At 40.9% G+C, this 18,590-nt stretch overlaps 1 protein-coding gene across 2 annotated transcripts in view; it reads right to left on the reverse strand.

Moving 5' to 3' along the window:
- MSRA (methionine sulfoxide reductase A) overlaps positions 1-18,590 on the reverse strand; it is a 240,447-nt gene that overhangs the window by 98,572 nt on the left and 123,285 nt on the right. The window lies entirely within an intron of this gene.

Consider the following 18,590-nt stretch of genomic DNA (forward strand, 5'->3'; position numbering starts at 1 on the left):
TCCCATTCATCCCCCTTTTCTGTATCAATGACAATAATATTGATGATGATAAAAACAAATGTCAAGGGTGTGTTTACACATGAACATACAAATAACTCCAAACTGTTTCACAATATCCAACAGGCTCAAAAGTGTCAAAGAAAGCCTGGTGGCTGAACTTCAAATTTCATGACAGCAGAAATACAAGGAAGATTAGCAGATGTTACAGCACTTACAAAAATATTATACTTATTTTTCAGTTACACTCTGGACAATTTTTTTTTCATATCTGACTTGTTTATGACTCACAATATTATTGAAAAATCCAACTTCTGAAGGATCTGGCCACATAATTAATTTCAATTTTAATTGTGATATTGATGAGTGCTCAGACTTCTCAGGTGAGAGTCCACTGAACAAAGTGCATTTTAGGTTTTATATATGTTTTATATTTTATCATTTTAAAATTAGATATTCATGAATGGGGAAAAAAATTTCATCCTTCAATTAAATCATAAGAAGTAAATATCAAAAGAATAAACTGGATCTGTCTTTTAGTGGGGACATATTAAGTTCCTTGATCACATTAGGGAGGTTTCTATTTAATTGACACCAGAACAAACTCCAGATTTATTCCACTGATTTCAACAGAACCAAGGAATTCCACAGAGGGTGAATCTGGCCCAGGGCTGGCTCCAGAATGAGCTGTCACCAAACAAGAAAAATCAGATTCTGTGAGTAACTGAGGGGAGTTCAATAGAGGCATGAGAAGAAATTTGAATTTTAAAAAAATGGAGAGAAATAAAAAGGATGCTGGGAAATACTAAAGAGCAACAATGGGTCAACGTGTGACAGAATTTTAACAGTTAACGGGGCAGGTGAAACAAAACCTAAACAAGGCACAGAGAGCTGATAAAAGGGATTTGAAAGATTGGGATTAAAATTAGTCTGGAATGCAGAGGAGTAAAGGAGGACACATCTGAGACACCTGTAGTCTAAATCTGATAAAATCAAATGGCTCCCTATCTCAGTGCAGCAAAGATCTGCTCAGTGAGATGAAAAGAGACTATCCAGATTTCCTGGGAGCTGGAGTGAAGCCAGGTCCCCCTGTCCTGCAGGATGTCCCCAACTGTGACCCAATTCCTCCCTGCCTTTTACAGGCCAGGGAAACATCTCATTACCTGAAGCCAAATGCGGATGGTGGAAAGCAGGAAGGATCACCCATTCAGCAGAATAAAAACACAACTTAGAGATAATTGGCTTAACAACGAAGTGAAATGGTCTTCAACAAGAACTGACGGCCAGCTTCGGTCAGGGATGGAATTTATTCCAGATGTCGTGGTTTAATGTCATTGATCAGCAAAAATAATTAATTTGGTGGAGCCCAAATTGGGACTTTTGCTGTAGCTTGAGGAAAAAAAGGAGAGAGCACAACCAGTGGCATGTCCAGCTCACCCAAACCAACATGGTTCTCGTCAGTCACACAGGCACAGAGTGGGCAGGGCACATCTCTGTGGGCACGTGTCCTAGGGTGACATTGTGATGCTTGAATCCCCATTTGTGTTTTCTGTTTATGCTGGATATTTTGTTCTGTGCCTTCAAGACTAGCTCTGAAGAGCAAATGTTTTGTTTTGGTTTTGTTATCGGCCATTCCCCCACAGCTGGCAGGACACACAGACAGGGCAGTACATTGTGTTGCTTTTGCTTTTTGCTTGGCTTTTTGCTTTGCTCTCGCTTTTTGCTTCTGCTCATTACTTTAGCTAAGCAGTCTGAATTTTTGCCTGGACTGTTTTCCCTTTCCCATTTTTGGAACCACTCGAACCTGCCCCGGACTGAGACCTGGGAACACCGAGAGTTTGCACCTTAAAGAGTGGCTTCTGATTTCAGTATTTTTATTTTTTGCAATATTAAGCTTATATAAAGTTTTTATCACTAAGGAGCAAATTACTTGCCTAAGATGAACAGGTTTAGATGACAGGAAAGTTTCCTAAAGAACTTAAAAACAACAGAGGTTTTACCTTTTCTCCTGACTGAAACAGCAATTATACCTTGTCAACACTGCCTGCTCCTGCTAATCCAGAAGTTCAAAGGATCAGCCTCCTTTTTTTCCCAGAATAAGGAAATAATGGTGCTCCTCTGAGAACTATAGCCTGACCTCATGAAAAATATCCTCAGATGTGTGGCTAAGAGACTGTTAGAATAGATTTCAAATCAATATTCACCCTCAGGGGAAAAGAAAGGAAGTAATGCTGCTGGTCCTACCAGATTCACCTCTCATTTTCCTCAAAGCCTTTCCACAATACAGTGGATTTTCTTTCTGCTGTGGCTATTTCTAATAACAATCTCAGCATTGGTGACTTTTTGCATTAGGCTTGAGTCTGACTATGAAAACAGAATAATCCCATTTCGTTGGTGTCTCACACACTTGGTAAATCCAATGCCAAAAGAACACAGCATCAACCCAGCTCACCACTCCTCTGTATGGTGAAAAAAACAATTGAAATATTTCTAATCAAACCGTTTTTGTAAGAGCTCTTAAAAACGGAGAGGCAGCAATCAAAGAGAAACAATAAGCCCACTTGTTCTCCAAAAACCTGCGTGCCTTTAACATTCAACAGCCTGACACTGAGGAGCTGCAAGGATTTCAAATGATGTGAGTGGGAGATGTGATTCTCTCAGTGACATGCAGCTCTTCACCTCAGTGCCTCCTTCAGAATTCCTCCTGAAATGTCCACTTATATTGTCAGAGAGTCACGGTGTCCTCAGTTCACCCTCTGCTTTTAATTAGAGGATCTTTAATATCCCACAGCAAAAGTTTGAACGAGCACAGACATTTCTAGAACCCTCAATGTCTGGATCACATTTTTAAATGATTTATGGAATTATAAATATAATTCCATGTGCTGCTCACTGTGCAAACAGAAACCCTTTCTTGATCAGAGCCATTATCAGATTTCCAGTGCTGGAGCTCGGTTCCTTCAGCTCTGGAAGGGCTTTAACCATTGAAGCACCTCCCAGCAGAAGGAAAGACTTTATTACACCGAGGCAAGAGGGCTGAGCGCCAAGAGCAGATTGTCTGTTTATCCTGGATCCGTTTCCCACTTAGAAAACACGGCCTCTCCCAGAGGATTAACTCCGGCGAGCTCCTTCAGTGGGGATTCCAACCCTGGCAAAAACATCCCCCCCCGCAAAGAGCAGGAGAAAAAGATGTCTGAGTGACACATTTTCAATTCCTTTCCTCCCTAAGAGCATTTAGACTCTCACCTTCTTAATCATGTCCCAGGTGAGTGCCCAAGCCGAGGGATTAGGGAAGAGAACTCATTCTTTTTAACTGGCTGGATCCAGGGAGCGTTTAATTATCTCTGGGAAAGTGGAGCAGCTTCCTAGGGCTGGCTGGAGAGCTCCTCACCTGGGAGTGTCCCAGCAGCCACCTCCACCTGGCCCTGCCTCAGGTGAATTAAATTCTACAGCACAAAAATTCCAAAACTGCTCCTGCTTCGGCTCTGAAATAAAAAAGGGCCTGGCTCTTTTGAGAAATAAGGTCCTGACTCCAGTAAATCACAGAATCCCACAATAGTTTGGGTTGGAAGGGAGCACAGAGATCCTTTTTTCCCATTTATTTGTACTCAGATCCATTTAACAGCTCTTCATTACAAGAATGGCCCAGAGTCTGAGGAACAGCTTACCCATTACAGCTCCTGCTCCCTGTGTGTTCCACAAAGAGCAGATAATGACTTCTCTCACATTTTCAAAGAGTTCTCAGAAAATAACTCTCTCTTTTCTCACCTCTTCCAGGAATCCTTGAACTGCCCCTGTGCTTGTCACACCAACAATACATCATCTTTGGGATCCCAGATTGGGTTTGGGTTGGAAGTGACCTTAAATCTCATCTCATCCCATCCTCTGACATGGGCAGGGACACCTTCCACCATCCCAGGTTGCTCCAAGCCCCATCCAACCTGGCCTTGGACACTTCCAGGGATCCAGGAGCAGCCACAGCTTCTCTGGGCACCCATGGGCACATGGTGCCAATGTGAAATATAAAGAAAACAACCAAGCTTCAGCACTCACCGATTTGGGAATTAAACCAAACTGCTATCCAAAGTCACGGCCCAAGTGAAAATGCAAAATATTGGTCATGGGAAGGGCTTTTGAGCATCTCTTCCTCCAAACCAGCCCAGGAATTTTTATTATGTCGTGGTTATTGCTTCCAAAATTTCCAGCACCTTCCTATTCATTAAATGAATAAACCAAAGGTTCAGCACTAAAATACTGAAAGCCCAAATTTTGAGTGTCCCCTTCCCTTTACATTATTGCCTTCACATCAATGAGGATAAAAAGAATGGAAATAATACCAGATTCATAGATTTTTAATAAGGTTCCATTAAAATATTATTATTTGAATTCCTGCCCCACACTGAAAGAATTTAATGGAGCAGACCATTATTTTGTACTTCTGCACTGGCGCTAACATGTGGCTAATTTATTTTACCTCCTTCTTTATATTTTAAACCACTTTAATGACTTTACCAGCACTGAACTAGTAGGTAATGCTTGGTTTATTAACCACTGTGAATTTCTGCTTTAGAAAATATCATTCTTTAACTTCTCAGTGTGATCCACACTCTTTTTTCATCCAGTTTTATCAAAACATGTCAATCCTCTCCAGCAAGAAGCCAATTTATCACTATGGGCTGGCCAGTCCTGCAGTTCTAAATCAAAATAAATTGTCCATAAATTCTAGAAACTTCCCAAAACTTCTGCCTGGGCCACAGAAAATCAAGTATTTTTTAATACCTACAGAAAGTACTTCATGCAGCAGCTATGGTGTGGTGCCTCTGCAGAGAAAATGCTATTAAATTTTGTTTATTTGGTTTATTAGAGGATTGGTGGATTACCCAGTAAGAGGAAATTCATAAAGATAAGAAAATTTGCTGATAAAACAATGAACAGCTATTTCTGGTGCCTTCTAGAATGACTTCATTTTTTACCCCTTAGAAACAAAACCAAGAGAATAAAACTGCCAATAAAAAATGGGCTTGAACATGCTGCTGTTGTTACTTTTCTTCACAGAAACGCTCATATTTTTCAGTAAACTACTTGAATTAAATTAAGAAAGATTGGCAGTTTTCACAAAAAATACTGATTTTTTTTTTTTTATTTGCCAAACAAAAGTACTAAATGAACCTGTTTCTTATTTGCAAGTATTTAAAATTTCTGTGGCAGAGCTGTAAAAATTTTCATTGTTGTTTGCTAAAAATCCTGTCTGTTCTTTAGCAGCAAAATGGGTTTGATAAACAGAGTATTGATTGGTTTTGCTGAACAGAATATCTGGAAGCGAGACCACTGCTATAAACCCTTTTTATTTGTAAAATGGCTGTACATTGAACAGCCAATAAAAGGGGAAAAATAAATTATATAAACCTGTAGGAAAAAAAGGAGATGATAAAACTTTCCTTATTCACTGTACTTATTATAGGTTATGTTTTTATAGGCTGAATGTCCACACTACAAGCCATTAAAAGGGGATTATTTTAGACTCCGCCTGGCCTGGTCCTGTGGATCAGATCCTGTTCCCAGTTGGAATGTGCTCCTAGAAAAGATATTCTGGTTTAATTTCAGCCAAGTGAAGGAAAAATGTCGAAGATGAGTTTATAATTAACACCATGGTCCTATGGAATACAAGGTCCTGTCAGCCAAACTCCATTTCATCCTCCCATGAAATTACAAGTCTGGCTGTAATAAATGTGGGATGTAATAGCATGGATGGAACTTAGGCTTTATTAGTGCATTTGACTTATTACTTCATGACTGATTAAAAAATTAACACTCCCCCATATCGATAGTGCACATGTTAAGTGGATTAAGAATTGTCTAAATGACATCTCTAAAAAAAAAAAATGGTCCAAAGGGAGCAAGGCTTGAATGGCAGCATTTTTATCTGTCCTCTGCAGGGACTGCTACAGAGCCTGCTGCTCTTAAAGCCCTTCATCAGGAATTCCAAAGAAATATAAGGTCTCAATTTATAAATTCTGTGGATAACTCAGATGAGGAGCTGATGGGATGGTCTTACAAAGACATTTCTTGCTGTGCTGGGGCCACTGAATCAAAAATGTATTAAAGAAGTCAGAGGTAAAATCTCTGCTGGAGGGAAAAAGTGACACACCTGGTACCTGCAAGTGGGGAACAACCTTTGAGGTAAAGGCAAGGGTGGAAATAAACATGGAATTTCATTGCCACACTGCAATAAAAGGAAATAGGGCCTGAATTGGGATTTCAGAGAGAAAAGGGGTTGTAGGAATGGCTCTGGTGAGATCAACCTTGGCACTAAGGAATCCTGAAAAGTCGTTTCAGTGACAGCCACCAGGTTCCAGATGAATTTACCCTTTCCAAAAGAAACCCCTGGAGGTTTTTAACTCAAGGAGATGAGCATGGAATGGGAAGGGGATGCAAAAGGGGCCTTTAAGAAAGCAATGAAAAGACAGATCAAGAGTCAAAGGTAGAGATGGAAACCAGGGAATTCCAAATGGAAACCAGCCTTTCAATGTGGATATGGAGAATGGTCCCTGCTCAGTTGCACCACTGGATCTTGGGATGCTCCTCTAAACCTATGTCCTGTAAAACACCTCTCCATTTCCTGACATTTTCAAATCAGATCAGATTTCCTTCTGGGAGAGACTCTTCAGTCAAATATCAGCTAAACTTAAAGGGAAAAAGTGATAGGTCTTGATAAAACAGTAACACAATGAAACATAATGATCTATAATATAAAAATGTCAAACTAAATAATGCAAGGAGCTCTTACCAGCCTTAAAGGCTGGGAATATAAGAGTGGATTTTCTCTTTTTCCTTTATTCATTTGGCTTTAACGAAGCTTTTCTATGCCAAACTCATCTGTGCAAAGAATTGGGACTTTTCAGTTATCTTCTTTTCATCATGGTTGATGAGGAAGACTCTGACCCAACTACAAGTTCTATATAATTTTTATATAGTGGAGTTGAAATCTTTTAGCTATGGAGTTGGGGAACAAATCCATATTCTCACATCAAAAAAATTCTCATTTAAAGCCCAAATTTGACCCTTAACTGACACATTCAATGGATGGAGCCTTTATATTCCAATAAATTGCATTTTCTGGCAAATGGGTTATGCAAAGGTACTCCCTGGAAGTTGTATGGGGCTTGAAGCCTAGAGAAGCTGTGGTTGCCCCTGGATCCTTGGAAGTGTCCAAGGTCAGGTTGGACAGGGCTTGGATGAACCTGGGATAGTGGAAGGTGTCCTTGCCCATGGCAGGGGATGGCACTGGATGAGCTTTAAGGTCCCTTCCCACCCAAAGCATTCTGTGCTTTTATGCTTAAAATTTTCACATTACAGGAAAGATTTAGTGACCGACAATTTCAGATTCCATGTTTGGGCAGAATTCAGTCTTGAACTTCTCAGTTTAGGTTCCTGTTGGATCTTTTGGGCTGAAGGAACTGTTTCCTCTGGGAAATACTGGAATGGTTTGGGTGGGAAGGGACCTTAAAGCTCATCCAGTGCCACCCCCTGCCATGGGCAGGGACACCTTCCACTGTCCCAGGCTGCTCCAAGCCCCATCCAACCTGGCCTTGGACGCTTCCAGGGATTCAGGGACAGCCAGAGCTTCTGTGGGCACCCTGTGCCAGGGCCTCCTCACCCTCAAAGGGAACAATTCCTTCCCAATATCCCATCTAACCCTTCCTCAATAGCCCAAATATTGAGTGTTACCCCTTTGCTTCAACTGTGAGTCGTTCTGAAGAAGGCAAATGGAAAACATTAATTCCCTTTTGGCTGGAAAGGGAATGATATCCCAGGACACAGCAGGAGCAAAAGAGCCAAATCTTCAGAAAATAATTTTAAGGCATGATTTATTGCCAAAAATGGGTCCAATATCCCAAACCAAAGCCATTCTGGGGGTTTGCTCTTGTACAGAGAAAAGCTTAGATTTAAAAATCAATAATAAATACATAAACAACATACCTGGATTTAGTAACCCAGCTTCAGTCTAGAAAGGGAATTGCTTTCATGTCAATATAACAGAAAACATGATTGATATTTTTCCTGAAAACTTTACAGCTTTTAGCTGCCAAGCCTCTGTGCCACTGTTATGCAACGCAAAGAATTTCCTTAAATAAATGGGTGTAACAGAAAGCAAAGAATAATAGGAATGTGAGGAATATGTCATATGAGAAGAGCTTTGAAAAGTGATAAATGGAGGTAAATATAATACCTGGGAACATCTATTAATAGCAAGCTGAAGAGTTGGAAAATAATAACTATTCTGGAATTTGAAAAACAAGAAATGAGAGTAAGATATTCTAATATTTAATATTTTCTATTAAAACTACAAAAATTGTGGTTTTCTCCTTGTCTCTCTAGAATAAATCCAGTAAGAGAATACTACTTGGAGGAGATCTCTGATTAAAAGGTTTGGTTTCTGAAATGTGACAGTTTTGACTCTTTCTGAAGCTGGAAACCACCAAAGAGCTTAGAAAAAAATGTGCAGATCTTATACCTGAGAACTTTAGACAGAAACCCATAACAAAAAAAAAAAAAAAAAAGATTTTTTTATTTACTCTGAAAACTTCTCCTTCATAGACAATTTTTATTAAACTACTCTGACAGTTCTATTATAAATATAAAGAAGACAGGGATCATTGTTTCCCTCCTGATTTCCCCAAAACAAATCTGCAAAAAGCAGTAGAGGTAACCTGGTTTCACCAGAGAGCATCAAAGTGCAAAGACAAGGCAACAGAGCAAAGTTTGTGATGATAAACAGACACTGAGAGGGCAAAAAGGGAGCTGGGATGAAAATTTAGAATTAATTTGCACTAGACAAATACTTCTAAGTCCATCAAAATTAATAAAAGAATTCTAGAAAGTTCTAAAAATGCCCAATGCTGAAAAACTCTTTAGGAGAAACTATTAAAGAGATTCAAAAGATAAAATTTTGACAATTTATATATCTAGAACAGCTATAAGACACATAATTAATTAAAATTATATTTAATAATTTCATTTAGAGTACTTTCCCTCAAAGAGCTTTAGAAACTCTGCTATTTCTTTTAATTATAAATACAGCCACTGCCCCTCTTCAAGTGATATTCCTGCAAGGTTATTGAATGAGGGGGCCAAGAATTTGCCCAGTAGAGATATTGAAAATTGAAGTAAGGTCAGAAACTGGGAAATCAGGAATTTGCAGTCTTGGGTGTGTGGTATGAATGTCTGCAAAGAGCAAAAAAGGAGAGTTCAAATCACAAAAAGTTAAAAAATTGGTTGTCTGGTTGATAAAAAGATATTTAAACCCCTGAAAACTCTGTTAATCAAAAGAGCTTGGAACAGAAAATCATCCTGTGAGTTCATTTTTGCTTCAGCTCCTTGACTGTAAGTTTATTTTTCCCAACCACCACCACCTTTCCCAAAGGTCCCTGCAGGGAGAAGAATTTGCTCCATTCCCAGCATCATCAGAGGCTTTATTCCAGAATATCCCATTTCTCATGGTGGAGAGAGGAATTCCTCATTCCTGGAACCTGAGCACAAACCCCCACTTAGTGATGAGAAGAATTTTCTGAAGGACTTGTGAGAAACACACTCCACAAAGCCCATTAAGCACAGAACCAGATCAAACACCAGCTGAGAGACTTCTACAGCGGCACAACCCAGGTCTGAGACCAGGTTTAAGAAACAAAGAGGAGTAGATCAATCACTGGCCTTTAATAAATCTTTACAGATATTTCTCCCTTTTTTGTTTTTTTTTTTTTTTGTGGCCAACTTTTTAGACATTATTAATTCTCAATTTTAATGAATGGCTCTGCAAAGCTTAACCTCAAGAAGTCATGTAAAATGAATTATTACCATGATTAATTATGCTGGGATAAGCCAATAAGAGCAGCCCTTTTTTCAGCCACTAATACAATTAATTAAAATTAGTTCCAGTAAACAGCGGAGTGCTCACACACAAAACAAAAAGTATTTTTGCTTTTTTTCTTTTGCTAAAATGTAAATATCATCATTCACATTAGACCAGTAAAACCATTTCCCTCCAGTTTAAGCCTAATGAACATTCACTGTATTTGATTATCCATTATTTCCCTTCAACCAGCCCCAAAACAAGAGTTTTCAACTACACACCACTTGTATCTTTTTTATATTCCCATTCAAAGAAGATCATTTCAGCAAAGAAGGGATTTTTAACTCAAGTGAAACTAGTATTCTGTGACATTTACTCCTCCAAAATGAATGACCAATTTGGATGACCCAAGAAGACAATGAGAAAAAAAACCCTATTGTTAATTGATTAAAAAGCCCAAAAGTCATGGAATTAATATATGGAAATAATGTGGATCACTGTGCTCTAATTTATGGATTTGTACATCCCTAATACTTGGAGAATTCCTTGGAATTTAGGAACAACAACTCTGGCAAAAGGAGGGGTACAAATTTCCTTTCTCACAGCTAACAAGCCTTGAAGATTTTCTTTCTCATATGGAAATGAGCTCTGGTTTTGTTGCTGCACAGGAAAATCCTGTGGCCAAAAGCTGAGGTTACATAAATCCCACCTGGAATAAAATGCAATTTTCTAACACTGAGGGAGAAATGCTTGACATTATTTATCTTCTTAGGATATAATGGAATCATAGAAGGGTTTGAGTTGGAAGGGAGAATGAAGATTACCTCATTTCACCCCCTTCCATGGGCAGGGACACTTCCCACTATCCCACGTTGCTCCAAGTCCAATCCAGCCTGGCCTTGGACACTTCCAGGGATCCAGGGGCAGCCACAGCTTCTCTGGGCACCCTGTGCCAGGGCCTCAACACCCTCACAGGGAACAATTCCTTCCCAATATCCCATCCATCCCTGCCCTGGGGCAGTGGGAGCCATTCCCTGTGTCCTGTCCCTCCATCCCTTGTCCCCAGTCCCTCTCCAGCTCTCCTGGAGCCCCTTTAGGCTCTGGAAGGGGCTCTGAGGCCTCCCTGGATCCTTCTCTTCTCCAGGTGAGCACCCCCAGCTCTCCCAGCCTGGCCCCAGCCCTTGGAGCATCTCCATGGCCTCCTCTGGATTCATTCCAGCAGCTCCACATTTTCTTTTTTTCAGCAGGGATAGAGAGCCCAGCAAATGACAACAGCCATATCCCACAAGGTGGAAGGCTCAAACAGGACATATGGAGAACCTCTATCACCAGGAGGACCATCCTGCAGTGCATCCCCTCTGTAACCTCCACCCTGGAGCTGTTCCTGAATTGCCTGATGGCCTGATGAGTGTTGGAGATTGTCCTGCTTCCCATGAGAACTTGGAGTGAAAACCTCCAACCCCGATCTCCAGGAACCTACTCCTTGACTCTAATTATGGCCACAAATCACAGCTCATTCTCATCGTTCTCCATTTTAAATCAGACATTTATTTTAGGTGAATCAGACCAGTCTGAACATACCAAGAAACTCTGGCATCTTAAATAACTTTAGCAAATTTTAGGAGTGATTTTACTCGCAAATACACAGTTCTGGGAGCTGTCCCAGGTACTGGGATTTGATGTCTTCATTTGTCAATTGTTGGAATGGTCAATCCATGGTATTGGACCATCCTGTAAATGCCTCTCTCCCTACACACACAGTGTCCAAGGCTGGGCTGGACAGGGCTTGGAGCAGTCTAGGATAGTGGAAGGTGTCACTGCCCATGGCAGGGGGTAGAATGGGATGAGCTTTAAAGTCCATTGTGGAATTCTGTCATTCTATTCAACGATTTTTTAAAAATAAAAGTGTATATATATATATATATATATATATATATATATATATATATATATATATATATATATAATTTTTTAATATTTTTATTATGATTCCACATATAAATGTGCATGGATATAATTCCTGAGTTGGGAAATAAGGCAAGAAAAACACGAACCTTCCCCACAAATGGGGTGTAAGTGTGTGAGAGATGGTCCTCCTGCATTATGGGCCATAGAAGAGCTCTCACATGCTCCTTCGGCACCTGGAATGGTTCTAGGATCAGAAATGTGTGGAAATAATCATAACAAATTATCCTCTCTTATATTTTATCTCTTCAAGCCTTCCAGAAGTCCCAACTCCGCTGTGGCCTGGCCCAGCTGTTATCAGTCACATGAGAGACTCTGCTTTACAAATCTTCAGAATTAAAGTTGGGATTAAAAATAAAAATAATACAAAAGAAACCCCACCAACATGCATTTAGCAAGCTTATAATAAAAATTAAAAGATACTAATAAATACTGTGCTTATAAGCTGGTCTAAATCTATCCAAAATGCCCCGCAGTGAAGTCTTACATCAGTTATTATTGAAACATTAAATGCTTTTCTTCCAGGCTTCCAGCAATCAATTTAACTTTCAGTCATCTTGTCCCCATATGTGCTGCTCCTGTTGATGAAATGGCTATTAATAAAGGAATAGATGGCTATGAATCAAAGCAAGCTCTACTTAATCACATTAATCCAGAGTATGTTAAAGGCTTCAATTTTCTAAATAATTTTGGGCTTAATGCCTCTGAGATGGGCAGACTGCTCTATTGATGCAGCATCTGGTCCAATTTAAGCTGCATTGTGAAGGAGGAATTGTTAGGCCCTTGCAAAATTAAGGAAGACTGACAGTTTTAGGGATGCAACCAAAACTGCTACGGCTGAGACAAAAGATCCTGCAAGATATTGAAAAAGGGCCCGCGACAATTAAAAGGCAGCCCCTGCTCTGCAAATGCAGCTCCAGTGCTCAGTGAATTGTGTATGATTAACTTACTCCTCCTGATGGGATGAGCACTCCACACACTTCACCAGCGCCGTATTTTCCAGTCATTGAACATCCAACAGCTGCTGCTGTGAAATATGTTCACTTACCCATTACATTGGGATACCAATTAGGGAGGAATTATTTCAAAGGGAATGGCAACACCACCAACACTACCCTTGCAAAAGCAGAAATTTCTGGCTTTGGGATTTTTTCCCCCTGACAAGCGTATTTTTTTATTATTATTATTATTATTTTGTAAATGGAGGAATTCTGCAATGAAATTAGATTTGCCTTGGCTTGTAGCACTGAAATGCTGCTGCATTCAACTCAGATTTTTTTTTTTTAAGTATTTTAAATAATTCTAAGGGGAATAAAAACCTTCATTGGAGAACTGGTTTAAAATGTTTTTCAAATACTTCTGTAGGAGAATGAGTTTTAAAACCCAATCTTTATAGAAAGTTGTCAGTGAAGGAGACAACATGGTACAGTCTATCTACATTTTAATATTAAAACTAACATTACATTTGCTATTACATTTTTATAATATTTAATATTAAAATTGCAAGAGCTTCAGGGGCAGATATTTTGTCAGTAACTTGATTAGAAATTAAAAGTAAATCCAATGAACTTAGTGAATATTCACTCCATATGTAAGGAATGAATGAAGCCAGAAAGTCACATTCTGCAGAGCTGTAAAGATCTGTCTGAAACCTTTAATTTAAATTAAAATAATGTTTTAGTTAAATATACAGAGCAGTTTAGGGGGCAGATATTGAATGTAGTTTGTAATATTAAATTTTGCAAAATGTGGACAATTATAAGAAGATTTTTTGTTATACACTGGAGCATCTACTTCATCTTACAGGATTGGAGAGGAATCAGAACTTTAAAATAGAGCTTAAAATTAAGCAAAATATTCAAATCTATAGTTCCTCTTCAGCTGAATAACATAATTTAGATGCATAAATGTTACCATAATATTTTCTGAAAAATCCTCTTTGCCCAGGATTTCTCTCCTGGGAAGCTGAGAAGCCTCAAAGAAAAAGGAAAAAAGGAAAACAATATTATCTCATTTGCTTCTCCTGTGTTTTGCTGTTTTGGAATGTGGTTGGAGATTGTTTATCCAACATTTGAATTGTTTTTATTTAATGGCCAATCATGGTCAGGCTGTGTTGGGACTCTGGAAGGAATCATGAGTTTTCATTAGTATCTTGTTAAGCCTTCTGTAAGTATCCTTTCTCTATTCTTCATTATAGTTATAGTATAGCATTCTTTTATATAATATAATACCATAAAATAATAAATTAGCCTTTAGGAATATGGAGTCAGATGCATCTTTCCTCCCCACGACAGGGGACCCCGAAAATACCACATATAAACACCAAAATATATCACCTAAAATTCTCTATGACTCCAGGAGACAAAACAGAGCTTCTGAGTTCCTTCCCCTTGCTGCCTGTGCTTTCCTCCAACACTCAGTCCCAGAAAAATCCATATATCCATGGATTTCAAAGCCCCTTAGAAGATAAGATAAACTATCTCCCTTTTTTTTATGAATGAGGGCAATTGGCAGGAAGGGCTGAAGGCTACCCAAGTCAGCCTTGGAGCCAGGAATGAAAGGGAAGGAGCTGAACCTGCAGGTAACAGCCCAGCTGCCCCTGCTCTGTCACCCTGATTTTTTAAGATTTTCTGAGCCTTCTGATGTTTACATTCTTGTAATGGACTTTCTCATACACTTTCTGTAAATAACTTATTGTTTTGCATTCTTTTATGGAGGAGGAGAAATCTGATGGTTTGTCCAGTGTCGTTGGAGAGGTGGCACTTTCACCCTCCAATCCACTGTCACTTTTGGAAAACTATAAATGTTGGAGTCAGAAAATAAACTTCCCTTTTTTCACCTTGAGAACAGCAGTGCGTACTCGTGTTGTTTCGTGTCCTATAGCGACACTGCTCCTCCTCCCATCCTGCTCCAAAGGGCTGCCAGGCAAATTCCAGCAGGGAACCACTGCTGAGGAACACCAGAGAGTCAGGAGCAGCAAAGGGCAGGAAAACAGATGCCAGCACATCCCCTGAGACACCTCTGCTTTCCTCGGAATGGAATGGGAATCGCTTTGGCTGCAGCCAGGGAGCAGCTCCATTCCTAAAAAAGGTTTCAAAAGGAGTTTTATGACAGCAGGGGAGAGGGGGATTCTGCCCCTCTGCCCCACTCAGGTGAGACCCCACCTGCAGAGCTGCCCCAGCCCTGGGATCCGATATCAGAGGGACCTGGAGCTGCTGGAACAATCCAGAGGAGGCCACAGAGATGCTCCAAGGGCTGGAGCCCCTCTGCTCTGGAGCCAGGCTGAGAGAGCTGAGGATGCTCACCTGGAGAGGAGAAGGATCCAGGAAGAGCTCAGAGCCCCTTCCAGGGCCTAAAGGGGCTCTAGGAGAGCTGGAGAGGGACTGGGGACAAGGGATGGAGGGACAGGACACAGGGAATGGCTGCACACTGCCAGAGGGCAGGGATGGATAGGATATTGGGAAGGATTTTTTCCTTGTGAGGAACAATTCCCTGTGAGGCACATGGAGTGCCCAGAGAAGCTGTGGCTGCCCCTGGGTCCCTGGAATCATCCAAGGCCTGGTGGGACAGGGCTTGGATCAACCTGGGATAGTGGAAGTTGTCCCTGCCCATGGCAGGAGGTGGGATGGGATGAGCTTTAAGGTCCCTTCCCACCCAAACTATTCTGGGATTCTGTTGTTGGCGTGATAAGCACAGGGGCAGTTCGGGGATTCCTGGAAGAGGTGAGAAAAGAGAGAGTTATTTTCTGAGAACTCTTTGAAAATGTGTGAAAAGTTGTATCTTCTCTTTATGGAACACACAGGGAGCAGCAGCTGTAATGGATACGTTGTTCCTCAGACTCTGGGCCATTCTTGTAATGAAGAGCTGTTAAATAGGCCTGAGTACAAATAAATAACCACTTGTCGTGCCGCTGATTTATAAAGAACTCATTTCTAGGTGTAATTCTATGGCAACAGCTTTTGTAAGGCACTCTTTGACACTGCAGCAGAGCTCCTGTTTAACAATTCAAATGCAGAAAAGATGGGAATAAAGGAGGCAAAAAGCAACTCCGTGAGATCCCTGCTTGCAGCTCAATTGTTTTGATGAATTCTGCCCTCACACGTTATATGAACATCTCATGTGCAGACAAATCCTGTTTCATGGGAACAATGGGTGTGCATGGAGAAAAGTCTATTATCATATGGAAAATAAAGGAATTAGAGGAGAATCAGAGGCGATAAATAGATGAATATGCAGGGAGACACTTGGCTTTCCACTCAGTTGGTCTGCAGGATTTGCCTTCCATATCTGCTGTGACTGATTATTCCTGCACTTGGGTGGATCAAAACTGCCTGGCAGAAAAGCAGAAGCAACAAATGCAGTTCTGCTGCAAAGCAGTGCCATTTTTAATTCACTACTTTATTTTACAGAGCTGCCTGAAATAGTCATCCCTCAAGCAGGCCATAGAAATGATTCTCTTTATTATGCAAAGTTCCATAAATCTCAACTGCTGTACATGAAAGATACTGCTAATCTTTAGAGACCTTGGGTTGGAGTCTGTGAATTTTTTGGGAAAGACCAGGAGAAGTATTTTGCTCTTCCTACTTAATTGGATCTGGAACTGTGGAAGCTGGTAGCAAAATATTGCCAAATTTTGGTGTGACAGCCCTTGGTTCAAACACCTGCCCAGGGAGTTTGCAGTCAAGATCCCAAAGGACTCTCAAAATAAGAGAATAATCTGTTGGAAGTCTCCTAACTCCAGGTTTAGAGGAAATGCTCAGGAAGCACATTCCTTACATGTCCTGGTAAAGCCAGGCCACTGCTGAGACCCAAGTGTGAGATTATAAAATTATAAAATCATCAGGGTTGGAAAAGCCCCTCTGAAATCATCAAGTCCAACTGTTCCCCAGCACTGCCAAGGCCACCACTCATCTCTGTCCCCAAGTGCCACATCCACGGGGCTTTTAAATCTCTCCACCACTATCCTTGGCAGCCCCTTCCAATGTTTTACCACCTTTTCCATGAAGAATTTTTCCTAATAATCATCCTGAACCTTCCCTGGCACAGCTTGAGGCTGTTCCCTCTCATCCTGTCCCTGTTCCCTGGGAGCAGAGCCTGACCCCCCTGGCTGTCCCCTCCTGTCAGGAGTTGTGCAGAGCCACAAGGTCCCCCCTGAGCCTCCTTTTCTCCAGGCTGAGCCCCTTTCCAGCTCCCTCAGCCCCTCCTGGTGCTCCAGCCCCTTCCCAGCTCCGTTCCCTTCCCTGGACACCAGGAGCCAGGTGAGAAGTTTGTTTTCTTCTACTGCTTGGGGCAATCTTGGCAGGGAGGAGAAGAAGAAGAGACAGAAAGGAAAGGTCCTGGAATCCATCCCCAGAGTTAACATCTGGGCTGATGCACCTGGCAGCAGCTTCATGCCAGGTACACTGTGGGAAGCCAAATCTCCGCTTTTCCCTGTGCAAGAATCTCATCTTGTTTGCTTCTATTTCCACATTTTGGATTATTTGGGTTATTTGGATATGGATTCCATTTTCCCCTTTGGATTACATATTGCTGCACGTTTAGGAGAAGAGGGAAGAAGGTTCTCTCTCCACCCAAAATCTGACCTAGTTAATACAAACTGGATCCTACTTTCCTTTTGCTTCCAAGCCTAAATTCAGCTCAGACTAAAGACACCAGATCCCAGCCCATACATTTCCATTTAATTTTAGCTTCACCTAAAGACTTCTGACCGGCTCACAAAGGCAGCTGGGACATGAGGGGAGAGCTCATTACACATTGCTCCTGCCTTTGAACACCTCTGAACACCTGCAGAAGGGTTGAGCTGGCCCTGAACACAGAGCAACGAGGCAGGAGAGAAAAGGAAACCATTTGTTAAAACAAAATAAATGAAGCGGTGAAAAATAATGGTCCCATCTGCACCTACCACTGGTTCAGGGTCAGCTCTCCTGGAGCCAAAAATTTCAAAGGAGGAAATGGAATAGAATCCTGACCACCTCCCCCACCATCACCAGCCCATTCAGATAATAATAATAATAGCAAAAATGTCAATATTTAGCACTCTTGCAATGCTTTGTAGCTTCAAAACATTGCAGAAACAGGGCAGGATCAGTGAGAGTGGAACTTCTTTTCCCAAGGTCTGTTTGCTCCTTGGTAGCCACATTTTTATCTTATCATCCTATTAACAGGCTGAGAGAAATTTCTTCCTGATGTAACACCATTAACATCAGCAGAATTATGTCTAGGATCAGTTTGACCCAATTTATTACTTTTTTAGGAGATGATAAGTGTGCTATAATGGTGTTCCATTTGACTTGGAACAAAGAATTTTCACAGCATTCAGCAGAGGGAATGACATGATTAAGGCTTGTGTCCTTTCCAAATAAAAATCTAAGCCATTATAACACAAAAAAATCCAGTAAGTGAGAAAAAAAAAGGAAAAAAAGAAGTAAACAATGTGTAATTATGACAGTCAATAATTCAAATTTTCAGTTCAGCCCATGGTACCTGTCACCTCTCAGGATGAATAAAGCAAATTTGTGGCCAGGATAAATCAGGATCTCCTTAATCCCAGGTCACGGATCACATTTTTGCTTTCTACAAGACACTGACAGGAGGATGCAGGGAGTTGGTGTCAGACTCTTCTGGATGAGACAAAACAGCCTCCAGGTGCCTCAGGGAGGTTTAGGCTGGATATTAGGAAAAACTTCTTTATGGAAAGGATTATCACACACTGGCTCAGGCTGCCCAGGGCAAGGGTGCAGTGACCATCCCTGGAGTGCCCAAACAATGTGTGGGTGTG

This window comes from Ammospiza caudacuta, chromosome 3 (assembly GCF_027887145.1).
Source record: "Ammospiza caudacuta isolate bAmmCau1 chromosome 3, bAmmCau1.pri, whole genome shotgun sequence".
Taxonomy (NCBI): Eukaryota; Metazoa; Chordata; class Aves; order Passeriformes; family Passerellidae; genus Ammospiza; species Ammospiza caudacuta.